The sequence below is a fragment of the Pinus tabuliformis genome, chromosome 2_2, assembly GCF_031772625.1.
Source record: "Pinus tabuliformis cultivar Carrire ecotype Pingquan chromosome 2_2, CPIR1, whole genome shotgun sequence".
Classification (NCBI taxonomy): Eukaryota; Viridiplantae; Streptophyta; class Pinopsida; order Pinales; family Pinaceae; genus Pinus; species Pinus tabuliformis.
The window spans coordinates 1,210,384,935-1,210,401,938 of record NC_142300.1 but is presented as its reverse complement, the minus strand read 5'-3'; positions in this window follow the sequence as shown (position 1 = coordinate 1,210,401,938).

Sequence of the window (17,004 nt, the reverse complement as noted above, 5' to 3'; positions counted from 1 at the left end):
AACTTCAGATTTCTGATCAAGAGATTTTGAACGAGATCTAGAAGGTGTAGAAGTCATGGAGGGGTTTTGACTCTTATGAATGTTTTTCGATTGATCTTTAGGTTTATATGCCATTCATAGTCGGATGGCCCTCCTTCTAGCGCCAAAATGTTGCGGCCTCAGATTTCTGTTGCCGAACATGGGGGATAACCACCCGGTCCAGACCTTAAGACAACTCCTTTTCCGTTTAAAGTGGTGGCTCCGATTGGGGATAATGGGACCAATTTCCCAGTGTGGGTTTTAAGATGAGAGTGGGTGGTTCACGAGTGATTGCAATAGAATAATGATAATCTAAATGACCTATTCTATTATGAAAATCTCTAACTAACTTATTCTAATATAAACCTGGGTATTTTTGTGTGATATGTGATCTACAAAGATATCTTCTTGACATGTGATAATAAAGATCAATCACACATAAAACATAGATGATAACATATAAAGATAATTTCTTTGAATAAATAGTTAGTCAAAGAAATTGTATAAACTATATCGCATATATGATGATTTATATATGAAAGTAGACAATTTCAGCTAGGCATCATACAATAGTGCAATTAACGCTTAATAAAAAGAATGTATCCCATACATAGCTCATGAAAATAAAGTGTTGTCACTAATTAAACAGAAACATAATCAATCATACAAGATAAAAGTACCATATGTGTGAAGTTCTGCTCATTTGACTAATGACATGGATCAACTCCTTTCTTCAGATCAAATTATCTCCCAAGTATACAATAGTGCATCAACAAAGGAAAGTAGTCTAATATTTAAAAGAAACGATCATGTTCCATAATTTCACCAAAGCATTCACAAACTTACAATAGTGCATTCTTTGCAAATGTTTTTGATAAAATTCTGGACCCTTCTCTAAATGCATGAGAAGGGTATAAATACTATTCTAACTAATGTGAAAAAATAGATTATACAAAAATTTGAGGAGGTTTCAAACAACCTTCCTCCTAACTAGTTAACTAAATCTAAAAATAAACAGTGGCTTGATGAGCAGAGGCTAAGATTATGATTTGCTGTCTGCCAGCTTGTCCTTCAAATCGCATATGTTGGCCATCGGTTTGACTTGAGGAGGTGCCCCAAAATGTGTTCTGACTTGTCTTGCAAAGATCGCATCGGTGAGAGGTGGCAACATCCGCTGAGTCGAATGAAGTGAGCAGTTAAGGGTCATGATTTGGCTATGTGGATTGACGAGGTATTGCGAATACGAATCCCAGTCCGTCTTTGCCAATTTTGTGATTTCTTCCCTTTGAGTTTCTGCTTTTTCCTACCAGCTTTTATGCAAATCACTTAAATTACGAATTTATTTTGGATTGCCTTCTTTTACCAAGTTGGTGGCAAACAGAGTGTGGTTTACCACCTTGATTATGTTCTTTTCCACCCCAGATACTCTCGCCACTGCTAGCTCCACTTGCTTGATCCTTGCATCCCAATCTGTGAAAATGATGTCCTTGTGAGTCTCCTCAATCTCAGGTAGATTGGCTTTCTTCCCATCTTATGTTTCTTGCCATTCAATGAACTCTAAGATTCTGGTGTTTAGATCAATAAACTCAGTTCTCTGGTCAATCACTTTATCTGTTAGCTGGTCGCTAGTGATCAGATAAGGAGCAATGTGTGAGATATTTTGGTAGAATTTTTCTTGCTGTTTCATCAGGAGGGAATTCAATTCTAGTGCCTCTTTAATGAACTCCTCGACAATAGGAGTATCCTTATATCTTTCCATGGCTTGTTGCAATTCTTGGAGTTGTATATTTTTGGCTGATATATCGGCGTCATGGCTTATCTTCAGGACCTCCATGCTCTCTTGCCATTGGACGAGCTAGTCAGCAACTTGCTTGTTGATGCTTTCCCTCTCTGTTTCGAGTTGCTGCTCGAGCTATGCAATCTTCTCCTCCTTTTCTCTAAAAAAAATAGAGACTTTGACGGCTTTTTCCATGGTGGCCGTTGCATATGCTCCCGTAAACTATGACAATCTAGTCAAGTTCTCAACTGGGTTCAAAGGAATGTCTCTCTAGACTATTTCCATTGGCTTGTTTCCAGGTGGAAGCTTAGGTGTTTCTACCCTTGTCCTTTTCCTCTGTCTTCTTACTACAACCTTGTGCAGCGGGCTGTAGAACACATCTAGAGGAGGGATTTCAGTCACTTTCAAGACAATCTTTGTTGTGGGCAGAGTAGGGATAATCTTAGTCTGTTGAGACGTTGTTGCTTGCTCATTTATTGGCTTGGACTCTGTATTGTCCTGATTATGCAGAGGAGTTTGACACTCCATTATTTCCTGGGTATCTGTGGTGTTGGGAGTGTCTTGCAGTTTCTTATTAAACTGATCCCACTCCTGTTCCAAACTGTCGATTTTGACCTCTGAACTGATCTCTTTAGGTGGGGTGCTCATAACTTGTTTCTCGGCTGACTTCCTGCTGGATTATGCTGTGTTATTAGTGTCATGGGCCTTCCCTGTATCCAGTGTTTTCTCAGTATTTACCTGAGATTCAATGTGAGAACTAGGTTCTTCGCTATTAACAGTCACACTGGGTGTGGGCTTGTCCTTAATTTTCAACAAGTGTATCAGGATTATTTTGAGTCTTTTGTTTCTGAATTCCTGAAAGTTTCCAAAATCTCTAGGACTCAGATTTTCCCTTGCCCATTTGAACAATTGTTTGAAGGATTCAACTGACTGTAACAAGTCTTCAAAATCGTTAGCCTCGTGGTTATATGGCTTGATCTTTAGCACAATAGTGATTTTATATGCTACCTTATCTAGATCAAATTGCCTTTTCGGCAAAGTATGAAGCTTGAGGCCTTCCATGCTTACTGATTCCTTTATCGCATGATTAAAATTTTCCAAAGAAAAAGAACCGCACTTGATAGGAAAAGATGGCCATAACAATTTCTTACTTTCTTTGAGAACTTTGGTCAGGCCTTTTCCCACGGTCTGGTAGGCGATTTCCCTTGCCAACAATTTATCAGAAATATATAAGGGGAGGACATGTGGGTCTATTGTGCTACCAAAAACCCTAACATAGGTGAACCATTCTTCAACAAAATATTTTCCGACAGCCAGAAGGTCTGTAGCGGCTTCTTGGGAAAACCTAGGGGCTTTCCTATTGAAAATTAATTGATGCAGCGACAAAATAACAACATGACATATTTTATAGAAATGGGGTATGTAATGGGATTCCCACATTTTATTATGACTAAGATGGATAGGGTAGGGGTCCTGTAAGGTCCATTTCCAACCCATGATTGGAAATTTAGTACAAAAACAGATGGCATCCATAATGTAGGCACTGAAATAGAAAGGAGGAAGGTTCTCTGGAGAGGAGGATCTCTTCTGTCAATATTCAGTGATGATGGTGGCTAGGTTATCAGATAGGATGGTGGCTTGATTCATAACGTGGGAATTAACACATGCATCAATCAGAGGAATCCATTTTAAGGAAAACTTAGCATTATTGGATAACCCATATAGTCTACATAACATAGCAGCTACATAGTTGTAGGGGTTTTCCAAAGAGGCTATAGCATACATACCCGATTTCTCGAATTTGAATTTGTTCTCCAACACTCTCTAGCCCTGAATCACCTTGAAGGGCTCTTGGTTCTTCTTTACGAAGTTGGCCACATATGTGGTATCATATATATCCCGAGGGTCATGTATATGGTACATTTGTTTCAAGTCCTCTACTCTAAATGACCCCATGAGTTCCATCCTGAATTCCTGAATTACCTATCTTCAATTGTGAGGTTTTCCACCACCCACCTGATCATATCTGTGTATGGCAGGATTTTAGCTCTCACTACTATCCTATGAAGGAAAGAACAGGTGACATCCTTGAATTGGAGTCCTGAATGTCTTGTTGAATCAACTGTTTCTTTTGTGACAATAACCTTGGGACGCTCATCCTCGAGCCTGTTGTATATGACCTCCCAGGCTGTTGCTCCCCCGTTAGTGCTGCAGACCGTATCAGAGAATATAGGAGCCATTTCTGTAAAATCGGACTTTGCAATGCTCTATTTCTTTTGTTTTTGCATCACCTTCCTCAATGACATGTCTTTTGTAGCTTGCCTAAAATGAACGAGATATATCAGTGCAGATTGTATCAGGCAATTAAGACTGAAAGTTTTTCTGAAATGACTTTGGATCGTGGGAAAGGATTAGATGAGATATCCAACGTTAACTGCCCATAACTTGGAAAATCATTACCTCTCCTTGGGCCGCTAAACATTTATTAACCTGTCAAACGTTCATTATTACATTCAAACACATTTAATTCACATGCTTACCGCTCTATTCACACATCACAATCTTTAAAATGATGTAATGTAGTGTTGCCTACTTGTAAGGCAAAAATGCGATTGCGATATCGCAATATCGCATTTCGCAAATCATTAATGAAGTTCATAGTGGCAAGGCTTAATTACTTGCGATTTCTGCGAAATGCGATTGCGAGTTCACAAGTTGTTTAATCGGGATATCGCAGTGGGAGGTTTGATCGCACATCGCAATTTCTTAAAGGTGTTTCATGTTCATTACATGGAAAAAACACAATTTGCGATTTGCGATGAGGATCCTATCTTTGGGTTGTTTTAAGAGTTTTTTGAGGCAATTTCTTAGAGTTAGGTTTTATTATTCTAAGACCAAAAATTTAAAAAGGGTCCCCATTTATATGTCTAACATCAACTATTGCTATATATAAATGGGGGGGTTGTTTCACAGTACAACAGTGTTGCAGGCTATCAAATAACACAAGAAAAACCGTAACTACATATGTATTTCTCACTACTTAGCAGCAAACATACAACCATGAATAAGAGTGAAACCCCTAGCTTCATTAAACTATTTCAGAGGGAGAGATAACATACATGAAGTGATATAAAGAGGAGAAAATAATACTGCACATTTCTCTAATTCAAATCACCAAAGAGTTTCATTAATCCTCAAAATGAGTCCAATTCACTAGTCCATTACATTTAACAATACATAGCTCAAGTCCCTAATGAATAGGCAAATATAACCAAAAGTGGAATCACAGAATTTGGACCCCTCGGGTGAAAAATTTCAGAACCTTTATTAAGTGTTTCTTCTCCTTATTTATAAGGAGAGGGGGAGCTTTGAATTAATAGTTACAAAATATCTCACCGAGAGCTCCAGCTATCTAATCGACTAACTGTCTTGGTGTGCAATAGCTCTGATACCCAAATGATTAGAATTAGGATTTGATTCCTTTACTTAAAATGCAAGAAATATAGAATAAACAAAAATAAGGAAAACTAAATAATGGTAGGGAAAATATCTCCCAGTTGTCCCTATAATCGCCTCTAATGAAGCCATGTCTCTGACACGATGATTCAGCTAGTTCGCTTGTTGCTTTCCTCTTTGACCGCTTGAATTCCCCACTCTCTAGAGCTGGGAGTGATCAACTGTGGTGGCCTTGGTGGTGTCGCAGAATCACATATGTCAAGATGTCCATCCCTTTAACTTCTTGTATCATGCTATCAGAGCCAAATATGCCTTGTAGTGTTGCCATTGTGTAATATTGGAGAAGTCCCATGTCACAAACTTCACAATTGTTCAACATTCAAATCTGTTGATTGCCAACCTCTGATATGACAAGCCACTTCTGCTTAGCCCTTCTCGCATTTTTCTTCATAAGACCGAGGGTGGTGAACAGGTTCTTAGCCTTAAGGTGCTAGGGCCTTTTGTTCCTTCCTGGGGGATAGTTTTCCTTAGTAACATGCTTTATGCCCCTAGTCTTTTAAGTTCCTCTTGACCGTGGGCCAACCCTTATATTGGTGCCCCCTTATCAACGATTTCAAATCGGGGTTTTAACTTAGAGTGATGTGATATTTCATTGATCGCTGATCGTAGATTAGCCCTCTGTGTTTAGCTTGAACCCTTGGTTGTTTAACTCTTCATGACTGTGTGCCAGCCCTCATATCAGAGGCCCTCAATCAGAGGATTTCAATTAGAGGTTTTACTTTTATGCAATAACATGCCTCAACCTGTGAACGTCGAATTGCGATCTGGCGTAATCCTTTGTTACATGGCACCTAGTCAGTGATGACACGTGTCATCCTTTTTTAGCTTCTTATGACCCCTAAAAATGCTGAACCTTCCTGCGACATGTCCATCGTACTATCACGTAATGATGATTTCAGCCGCCACGTGGCATATCAAAACCAATCTCTGTTCACCATGTGTCCCTTTTCGGAACCAATCTTACATTGCCACACATCTTGTTAGAGGAGAGAGAAAAAGGCTCGATCCTTCTCTGGTTTTTCGCTAAAATCCTTTGTTAATTCATCTTCGGTCTTTCTTAGCGCTTCAACATTGAAGGCAAAATCCTGGTGATTTAACACCATCAATGTCCATTGATCGCAACTTTTTAAGGTTGACATTTTGAAAATGTCGATCACTGATATGCGATATGGCCTGGACTCGCCGACTGTTGATAGTGCCGGTGTTAGGGTCCAACCCTAACCCCCTTATTTATGTAATAGGTTCGAGTCATAGTTATAGTTAAGTAAAGAGTCAATAAAGCCCATATTAATAATTTTAAGTGGTTGACCCGCATTTAAAGAAGGGACCAAAGTTAGTTGCAAATGGACCATGGTATTAGATAGATGGTATTAATAAGAACCATGGTATTGACCCATGGTATTTCATGTATGAATCCTATATAAAGGATAGAGACTCCACTTAAGGAGCATCGTGTCTTATTTTGTAATTGAGCCCAGCTCTATTGGAGGTTGCCCCCTCAAAGAGGCAAGTGAACATTGCTTTCCTTTCTGAATAATAAAATACTTGCTGTTATTTCTTATTGTTATATGTTTTGGGTATATTTCTTCTCATATTTGGTATTCTGGTATCTTCTCACAGGTCAAAAGCATAACAAGTGGTATCAGAGCACTTTCCAGGGCTGATGGGATCTCCATTTTTAGCAAATTTGTTTTTGGCTAGAGACGTGTTCTGGCGTCTTTAAACCACGGGATCTGTCGTTGAGCACATAAACCTGCAGATTTGGGGAGGCATGCATGCAGGAAATACAAGAGGTGGTCACACTTGTTGGACTCCCTTGTAACCCCTGTGGGTACCCCTTTGAGTAGTAGCACATTAGATAGAACCGCGCACAGACTATCTTCCAAGTACCCTCTGGGTATATCGGAAGCCCCCTAGGCTCTCTTGAAACCTTGCCATAGATAAACCGTCGGCCATCTTGCTGCTACAGTACACCAAGAACAACACTCGGGGAGATTACTCGTGCATATGATAGGGTAGTCGGGTTGTATGACTAAGGGTACGGTTGATCCTCCTTGGTTAGTGCCCTGAAAGATTGGGCTGAGTACTACTGTTAGACCCTTATGTATATTGTGATCTATAACACCTGACACTCCTTGAGACCATAGTTCCCTTGTCTCTCTCTAGATCACACATCATCTTTGCCAGATCAGATCTAGCAGGTGGGGCTCTGTCGCAGCCGCAACAATCAGTTCCGCCATTCAAATCTCTCAGATCCACCATTTAGATCTATCAGATCCGCCAATCAGATCTATCAGATTCGCCATTCAGATCTAGCCGTTTGGGTTCTGTAGCAGTCGCCACAATCAGATCCGCCATTCAGATCTAGTAGCAGGGGTTCGAAAACTGCCACATTCCTACTCATACTCTACAGTTGAGGGTTAGCCGACAGATTTGACTATTTGTGTGGGCCCCTATACCTGGGCGTGATTCTCGCAGGACATTGGGCATAATTTTCTTTTTTGGGATTCGGCTGAGACCATCCCGAGACGCTTATAGGAGACTTAGCCCATAAGAATCGGGTCGACGGGTTGAGCAAGGTGGTACCATTCACTTGTTAGCGTCAAAATTTTGGGTGGTCCCAATTTTTTTTTTTTTTTGCAGTAACGACAAGTGCACCGGATCGGTGCATGGTACAAACCAGAGCTCAAGCTATGGCCAATGAGAAGATCGACACCCTTGAACAAAAGTTGGATGCATTAATGAAGATGATCCAGACCTTAGCTGACACAATGACAAAGGGCAAGTCAGGGGAACAATCAGAGGCATATGCTTTTAATGAAAACATTGAGGGCGAGTCTAGCCATTCTCTTCACCTCTTTGGAAACCACCAATAGTCCCAACCACGACCACCCAAGCTGGACATGTATAAATTTGATGGCTCTCATCCAGCCACATGGCTAGCACAAATGGAGCAATATTTCACATTGAATCACATCAGAGATGATGTGACTCATCTAAGTGTGGGTAGCATGTACTTGGACAACGAAAGATGGAAATGGTGGCAGTGGCATCAACGTTGCTATGGAAGGCCCGTGACTTGGCAGGTATTTGCAAAATCCCTTTCGGATCGTTTCGACCATGAATCTAATTTTTTGGGTCATCTTACTAAGCTTTGACAGACAGGAACAGTGCAAGAATATATTACAGCCTTTGAAGCCTTAGCCTTCTGCACAGGAGGTCTACAAGATGAGTTCTACTTGGAATGTTTTGTCACTGGTCTCAAAGAAGCCATACAAGCCCACGTCCGATTGCAACACCTAATCTCATGGTTGGATGCTTGCAAGATAGCTCGTGAAGTAGAACGTGTGTTAGCGGTCCAGTTGACTCGTCCAAATTTCATAGCCAAGGGTCACCCCACCCAGGCTCCAAGCACCACCCAAACACTTAAAGTTCAAAAGGTGTCACTAGCGGAAATAGCGGAAAGATGAAAGAAAGGATTTTGTTACTACTGTGATGAGAAATAATTCCCGAGGCATAAATGCAAGGAACCCAAATTCTTTCAAATTGATGCTACTAAACAAAGTTCATTGGAGGAAGCCCCACCATTTGAGGAACCAGAGGAGGAAGATGAGGACAACCAGCCAGACAATGTGCTCCCAGCTACACCTGACGAACCAGTTATATCGCTTCATGCTTTGGCAGGGATTTCTTCTCCCCAAACTCTCAAAATCAAAGGTTTTATTAAGCATCGCCCTATAGTAGTCTTGATTGATAGTGGCAGTACGCATAACTTTATCCATCAAAGAGTCGTTGAAGCAACGCATTGTTTTGTCAGAGCAGTCTCTAATTTCCAGGTCCAAATTGCTGATGGGGGGACAATGAAATTTGAAGGCCGCTGTGAAAATGTCAAACTTAAAATGGGGGATTATAAGCTAAAGACCCACATGTTTTCCATACACATGGGAGGGCGTGACATTGTCTTGGGTGCTGAATGGCTCCGCACACTCGGCCCAATCACAATGGATTTCCAGGAGTTATATATGAGCTTTAAGAAGAACAACCACACACATACCCTCCACGGACTCCATGCGGGTGCTCCCTCTACCATAAGCTCGCATAGGATGGAAAAATTGTTAAAAAGGGCCACCATGGAGTTATAGCCCAATTTAATGCCATCCAGGCCTTCGAACCCACTTCTTTTCATATTCATCTTGAGATGCAACAGATCTTAAACAACCATCTGCTGGTCTTTGACAAGCCTCATGAGCTTCCACCCTCGAGAGGAGAACATGATCATAACATTACTTTGGTCCCAGGGGCCCAACCACCAAATGTGTGCCCATATAGATATCCGTTCTCCCAAAAGAATGAAATTGAAAAAATCATCAAGGAACCCCTAGAAGCAGGCGTCATTCGTCCTAGCATTAGTCCTTATTCATCACCTATGGTCATGGTGCTGAAGAAATATGGGGAATGGCGTATGTGTCTAGACTTCAGGGCCCTCAACAAGCTGATGGTCAAAGATAAATTTCCCATCCCGGTTGTTGATGATTTTCTGGATGAATTAAATAGGGCTCAAATCTTTACTAAGCTCGATCGTCGCTCCTGCTATCACCAAATTTGCATGAAAGAAGTAGACATTCCAAAGACTACTTTCTGAACTCATGAAGGCCATTATGAATTCTTGGTCATGCCATTTGGTCTTTGTAATGCCCCATCCACTTTTTAGAGCCTCAACAACCACCTACTCAAACCATATCTCAGAAAATTTGTCCTTGTTTTCTTTGATGACATCCTCATCTACAGCCGCACCTGGGCCACACATCCTCAGCATATAGATATGCTCTTGCAACTGCTTCAGAAGCATAAATTATTTGTCAAGATGTCCAAGTGCTCTTTTGGCATGGAAGAAGTTGAGAATTTGGGCCAAATTGTGGGGCATGAAGGTGTCAGGGTGGACCCCAAAAAGATCCAGGCAATGTAGTATTGGCCTCAACCAAAGACCTTGAAGAGCTTGAGGATTTTTGGGTCTCACGGGCTACTATCGCAAATTTGTCCACAATTACGGTCGCATTGCTAGACCCCTCACTCACCTTCTCAAGAAAAATTCATTTCTCTGGAATGATGAAGCGCAACAGGCATTTATAGCTCTCAAACATGCCATGTGTTCCACTCCCGTATTAGCACTACCCGACTTCACCAAATCTTTTGTGATTGAATGTGATGCTTGAGGTACGAGTATTGGGGTGGTATTAATGTAGGAAGGTCGACCCTTGGCCTTCACTAGCCAACAACTAAGTGGGACAAATATGGGACAATCTACCTATGAGAAGGAGATGATGGCCATCTTACATGCAGTAGATACCTGGTGACCATACTTATTGGGGCGACGTTTCCAAATTCGCACAGACCATCAAAGCCTTAAATATTTTTTGGAGCAACGCCTATCCTCTCCACAACAAAATAAATGGCTCACCAAAATGTTGGGATATGATTATGAGTATTGACCCATGGTATTGCATGTATGAATCCTATATAAAGGATAGAGACTCCCCTCGAGGAGAATCGTGTCTTATTTTGTAATTGAGTCTAGCTCTATTGGAGGTTGCCCCCTCAAAGAGGTAAGTGAACATTGCTTTCTTTTTTGAATAATAAAATACTTGCTGTTATTTCTTATTGTTCTGTGTTCTAGGTATATTTATTCGCATATTTGGTATTCTGGTATCTTCTCGCAGGTCAAGAGCATAACAACGGGACCTCTGATATTGCAAGACCTCCAATATGCTCTTCTCCTTCATTTAAAAGGCAACAAAACCCTTTAACTTCAACATGCCATATCTTCTGATCCAGAAGTCCATTTTTGGAATTCCACATACCGTTGGAAAGATTATTCTGAGCATTACCCAATGGAGGTGGTCTGATTTGGACTTTGAATCATTATGTGGCTTGGAAGATGACTTCAAACTTTTATGCTCTTTTGTACTTTAGGTAGTTGAAAACACACTTTGCAGTAGGTGACAACACCTACGTCACCTCCTCCCTCACCTCCTTATCACTCCACGTCACATGTTACTACTCCTTCCTCCATTTTCAAATCACTATGATTACTTAATGGTTATGTGATGTTTGTTTGATTTTGAATTTGATTAATACATTTTTGTTAATATATATTATATTTTTTTATAATATAATATAATTATAATATAATATAATTATAATTATAATTTAATTATATTTTAATTAACTTTTAAATTTATTTTAGTTTTTAATTAATTAAATTTTGTTTATAATTATTTTGTAATTAATTAATTTAATTTTATAATTACAATTAAATTAGTATTAATTAATAAATAATTATAATTTAATTTAGGAGTAGATTTTCATTAAAAAATTCCTATTTTTAGCCGAGGTAAGAAATTTTCTACAATTGTCACAATTTTGAGTCTTCAATTTTGGAATCTCATAAGTTGAGTTTTACTTGGCCAAATGAGGCCCATAATGGCTCATTGAATAGGTAAAATCATGCAGAACAATTTTTTTTTTTAACAAGATCGGTTAGATGATATATTACCAAAAAAGGGTGTAGAGCAAGCTCCTATTACATTCATCTATATTGCGATAGTAAACAAAGCAATGAGATGAGAGCGTAGTGCCTTCTCCTGTGCTTAATTTCTAGACTTCATAGATTCTTTTAAATATTCTAGAATACTGCCGGACGTATGGACCTACTAAGAAAACAAATTTACATAACATAAATTCTCATTGGGTTTATGGCTTGTTGACTGAGTATTCTTGGGCTGCTTCAGTCATGTTGTTGTTATTGACTGAGTTTTCTCCTTTACTACTCATAGTGTTGCTCTTGTAGTATTCTACTGCTTCCTCCAGATGCTTGCACTTGGTTTTCAGATCCTTTATCTCATGTTGTTGCACTGCCATATTTTGCTTCTGAAAGCTATACTCCATTCTCATTTCACTTCTTAGATCTTTGAGAGACTGCTCCAGCCAATGAATCATGGCCTCGTTTCCTTTGCATGCTGGGCATGAGTCGTTCCTGGCTGCCTTCTTAATGGGGTTAAACTCCATCTGACTGTTGTTTCCCCTTGCTTTGCTGTAGCTGCCTGCGCTCCCTTGATCCTTTGTTGCTCTGATTTGATGGCCTCTGTTCTGAACTTTTTGTGTAGCTGTGGAGATTGCCACTGAGGGAGATAATATGATAGAGGGCCTGCGATTTTGAAGAGGAAGGTAATATGCAGCAGATGATAAACCACTCTGCGATGGGAGCTGAATGATGGATGGCAAAGGCTGATCAAAGAGGAGCAAGATGCGGATGAGCCAAGAATTTATAGGCCGAGTCTGGTCAAACAAAAACAGAGGGCTGGGAGATAAATAGATTGCCAGATGAAGTGCGTATGCATGTGGACGAGGTACAGAGGGCGGAGAGCCTGTTAAGCAGGTTAGAGGGAGAGATTGTAGCTGAGCACACCTTGTAGACCGCGTGGATGCCTGCGAGAAGAAGGGAATATGGAACGCGTAGAGAGCAGCTGCTCTTGCTAACTAGAGATTGGCTGAGCTTCGAGAGAGCTGGGCTGGAAGAGCTAAGAGGAATCGAGGGCCAGTCACGGGGTTCCAGAACGCAAATCGCTCTCCTATCCGCTCTCTGTTATAACTATGATGCTCATACGCTTTGCCTCCATACTTATAATTAAAACGGCCCCTCCATGCATTGAACTTGAGAATTGTCACTTGCGTGCTTTTTCCTTCTCTAGCTCGATTTTCTTCCGAGCTGTGCTTTGCTTTCTCATAAGCCTTGTGACTTGGATTACAATTTCTGAAAGTGATAATTTGCATTTCCTTTTTTCCTTTCTTTTTCCTCTGCCTGTCCATGATTTTCTGAGATTTCTTTGGGCTGTGTGTGTGTGTTTTTTTTTCTCCATGATTTATCTTGCTTTGTCCCTTTTTTCCCCATACTTTAATCTTTTCAAATTCATATTGATCTTATGGCACAGAGTGGTGGTATTCTTCATTGTTCTCCCAAACTCTTCCTTCACTCATCTCCACTACTTGATTTGCATGGAAATCCGCCTGCTGATCGTGAAGCCTCAATATATGTTTGAAAGTGACATTACCAGAGTCTTCTAAATTTCTTCTTATTCTTTTGATAATTCTACTCATAAACTCGTTGCTTGGACTTTTGGTTCAGATCATTGCCTCAATTATGATGGCTGAATCTCCCAGGATTATTGGATTTTGGATTCCTCTTTTTCTAATTATTTTTGTCCCCATGAGCAAGCTATAAGCTTTGGCCTTATTATTTGAAATTTGTCCCGATACCCATTCATATGTGACAATTTTTTTCCCACTTGAATACAAAATTATCCCACCTGCTCCTACCTTTCCAGGATTATTCTTGGAGGCTCCATCAAATTGCAAACAATATCTATTTTGTAGTCTTTTCCAACTTTCAATTTCTTCTTCAGTCATTCTCAGTTTCTAGTTTTTCCCTGAGCTTTATTTTCTCTGTCCCTTTTTATCTTTGTTGTCTATTATGGCTTTGTTGAGCCATTCTCTTTCTTCTTGTTGAAGGATAATATAATCCGTTGGAGCAGTTCCTTTTTCATTGAATATTTTTGAAGTTAATCCCCATGTTTTTGATAATGTTTTTCCAATTCTAGGATTTTGGTTTTTAAAGATGCACTTGTTCCAAGTCAGCCAAATTTGCCAGCATAGGACTGTTGGAATGCATTTCTAGATTCTCATAATTGTGACTTTGTTCTTTGTTGCATAAGGGTAGGCTTTCTCTAGAATTTTGAGAAATTCCGGCAATGGTTTACCATAGTCTATATTTACTTCCAGCGGGCTCAAGAGCTGCTCCCAGCATTCACTTGAGAATTTACAGTCTTGAAATAAGTGTTGAATGGTTTCTTCTGCCTGCTGGCATAATGGGCATCTTGATGCCCCTTGGAGTCCTCTTTTTTTAAGGTTTTCACCAGTCAGGGTATTTCCTTTTAATAGCGTCCAAATGAAGATTTTTATCTTAGGCAAACTTTCAGATTTCCATGCTATTTTCCATGGTTCCCAATCTTACTGATTGGTTTGATATTGGAGAATTTTATATCCAGTTTTGACTGTATATTGCCCATTACTTGGGTCCCAAAGGTAATTATCTTCCTCATCATGATGAATTGGTGCTGCCCCCTTTAGATGTTGCTTGATTTTGTTCCATTGTCCTTCCATGTTTGCTGGGATTGCTGGCCTTTTCCATTCCTTCCATTCCTTCTGATTCCACAGGGAGATTGAATGTAAGGTATTAAAGCCTTTCCCTCTCATCCACTCTTGAATGCCATCCATTTCCAGGTGATCCTGTAGTGGGTCTTTTCCCATGATTCTGTCTTCCCAAATCGATATTTTTTGTCCATTCCCTGGAGTTTTGGAAATGTGACTTCTCATTATTGGAATGACTCTTTTGACTAGCTTCCATACTTGGGTGCTTTGTCTTATTGGGATGTTTCCACTCAGCAGTTTCTCCTTGGAACCATTCAGATATTTATTTATGAGGGCTTTTTTCCACCAGCTCTCTTTACCTGTTATGAGTCTCCAAACAATTTTCATTCCTAGGGCTACATTCATGAGCCCAGGCAACCGAATGGACAGGCCTCCTTGTTCATATGGTAGCACTACTTGTTCCCACCTCACCAAACTAAACTTTTTGTTTTCCTGCTTTCCACCCTGCCAGAGAAAACTTCTTAGAATTAATTCCATCTGCTTATGGGCACTTGCTGGTGCCATGATTAGAGCATATTGATATATTGGTAATGCAACAAGAAGAGCCTTAATTAATATCACCCTTCTAGCCATATTTAACCACATCATTCCCCAATTCTTTATCCTGTCTTGCATTTTCCCAATTTGTTTTGTCCATATTTCTGCCTTCATGCTCTCTTTTGATATTGGTAATCCCAGATAGAGGAAGTGATTCCAATTTTCCTGTGCTGGGATTTCCATGATTTGGGAAATTCTTTGCATAGTTCTCGGTGGAATGTTCCACCCATAGATCCTGCATTTTGTGTTATTCAAAAGTCCACCTGACACCTGTAGAAATGCATCCATTATTTTTTTGAATCTTCTTGCTATAATTGTTGATGCTCCTCCCATCAACAATGTATCATCTGCAAACAAGGAATGATTTATGGTTTTTATTCCTTTTTCTATTCTCAGTCCTATAATGGTTCTTTCTTTCCTTGAGTTCCAATGCTCTACTAAGAGTTTCTACCATTATTATATAGAGAAATGGTGATAGAGGGCAGCCTTGCCTGAGGCCTCTTGTGCTTTGAAAAAATTCACTGGGTCTTCCATTGATGAGGGGGGCGATCCAGGGAGTGGATATGCATTCTTGTATCACTTCTATTATTTCTTTTGAGAAGCCCAATTTCTAAAGTAAAACCATTAGATATGGGTGGCTGACTCTATTGAAAGCATTTGCCATATCTAGTTTGATTATCATACCTTTTTCTTGCTTTAAGATACTGGAATGGACATCTTCCTGAACTATTATGACATTGTCAATGATTTGTCTATTTGGGACAAACCCTCCTTGGTTTTCTAAGATAATTAGGTGCAACACTTTCTTTAATCTATTCGCCACTATTTTTGTTATTATTTTGTAGGAGGAATTGCATAGAGAAATGGGCCAAAACCTATTGAAGGTGGAGGGGTTTGCTTCCTTTGGAACCAAAGCAAGATAGGAAGATCTTGTGTGGATTCCCATTTTTTTTTAAAAGCACTCTTTGCCATTCTTAAGAATTCCTTTCTGATTGTATGCCAATGATTTCCATAGAAAGCTATTGTGAATCCGTCTGGCCCGGGCGCTTTGTCTAGATGTAGGCTCCAAATGGCCTCCACAATTTCTTCTTTTGTGAGATCCTTGCACATGTCATTGTTTTGTTTTTTTATTTTATTTTCTTCTTTGTATGCTGCAAAATTTCTTCATATTTAGTTGTTTCCTCCGTTGCTGACAGTAAGTTTTTGAAGTGCTTGTGGGCTGCTTTTTTTATTTCTTCCGCTCCTTTGATTTCTTGATTTTCCACTTGTATTTTTTCTATCTGGTTTCTAGCTCTTTTGATTTTCATACTGTTGTGAAAAAAAGATGTATTCTTGTCCCCTGCCTTGAGCCAGAGGCTTCTAGATTTCAGTCTGGCCTCTTCCTCCTCTTTCCTGTTTTCCCTATATATCTCCCAGAATATTTCTTTCTCTTTTAGGTAGTCTTGCTTGCTTTCTTCTTTACATTCTTTTTCAGCCTGCATGTTGTCCATTTTCTGTTGTAGCTCTTTTTTCTTTTTCTTTTTTTTTTAATTTCGTTTAACCTTGCCCATTCCTTTAGCTTGGTTCTTACATTTTTAATTTTTTTCTCCCATATGTACTATGGTGAGCCTGATATTCTTGGTTCCCATGTGTAGGAATTTACAGGTAAGTTCCTTAGATAGAACACCAAAGGGCACCGCTCACAAACAAATCACAGATCAATACACCAGTATTTTGACGTGGTTAAAACCCTCAAAGAGGGAAACAGTCCACGGCCTGAGCCAACGCGACCACTTTAGGAAATTTATTAATAAAAGAATGAAAATTTACATATGCTTCTCTCATAGACGGATTACCCTACAAATGACCCTCCATGCGCTTTAAATAGAAATCATGGACCAATTGGGTGTTAA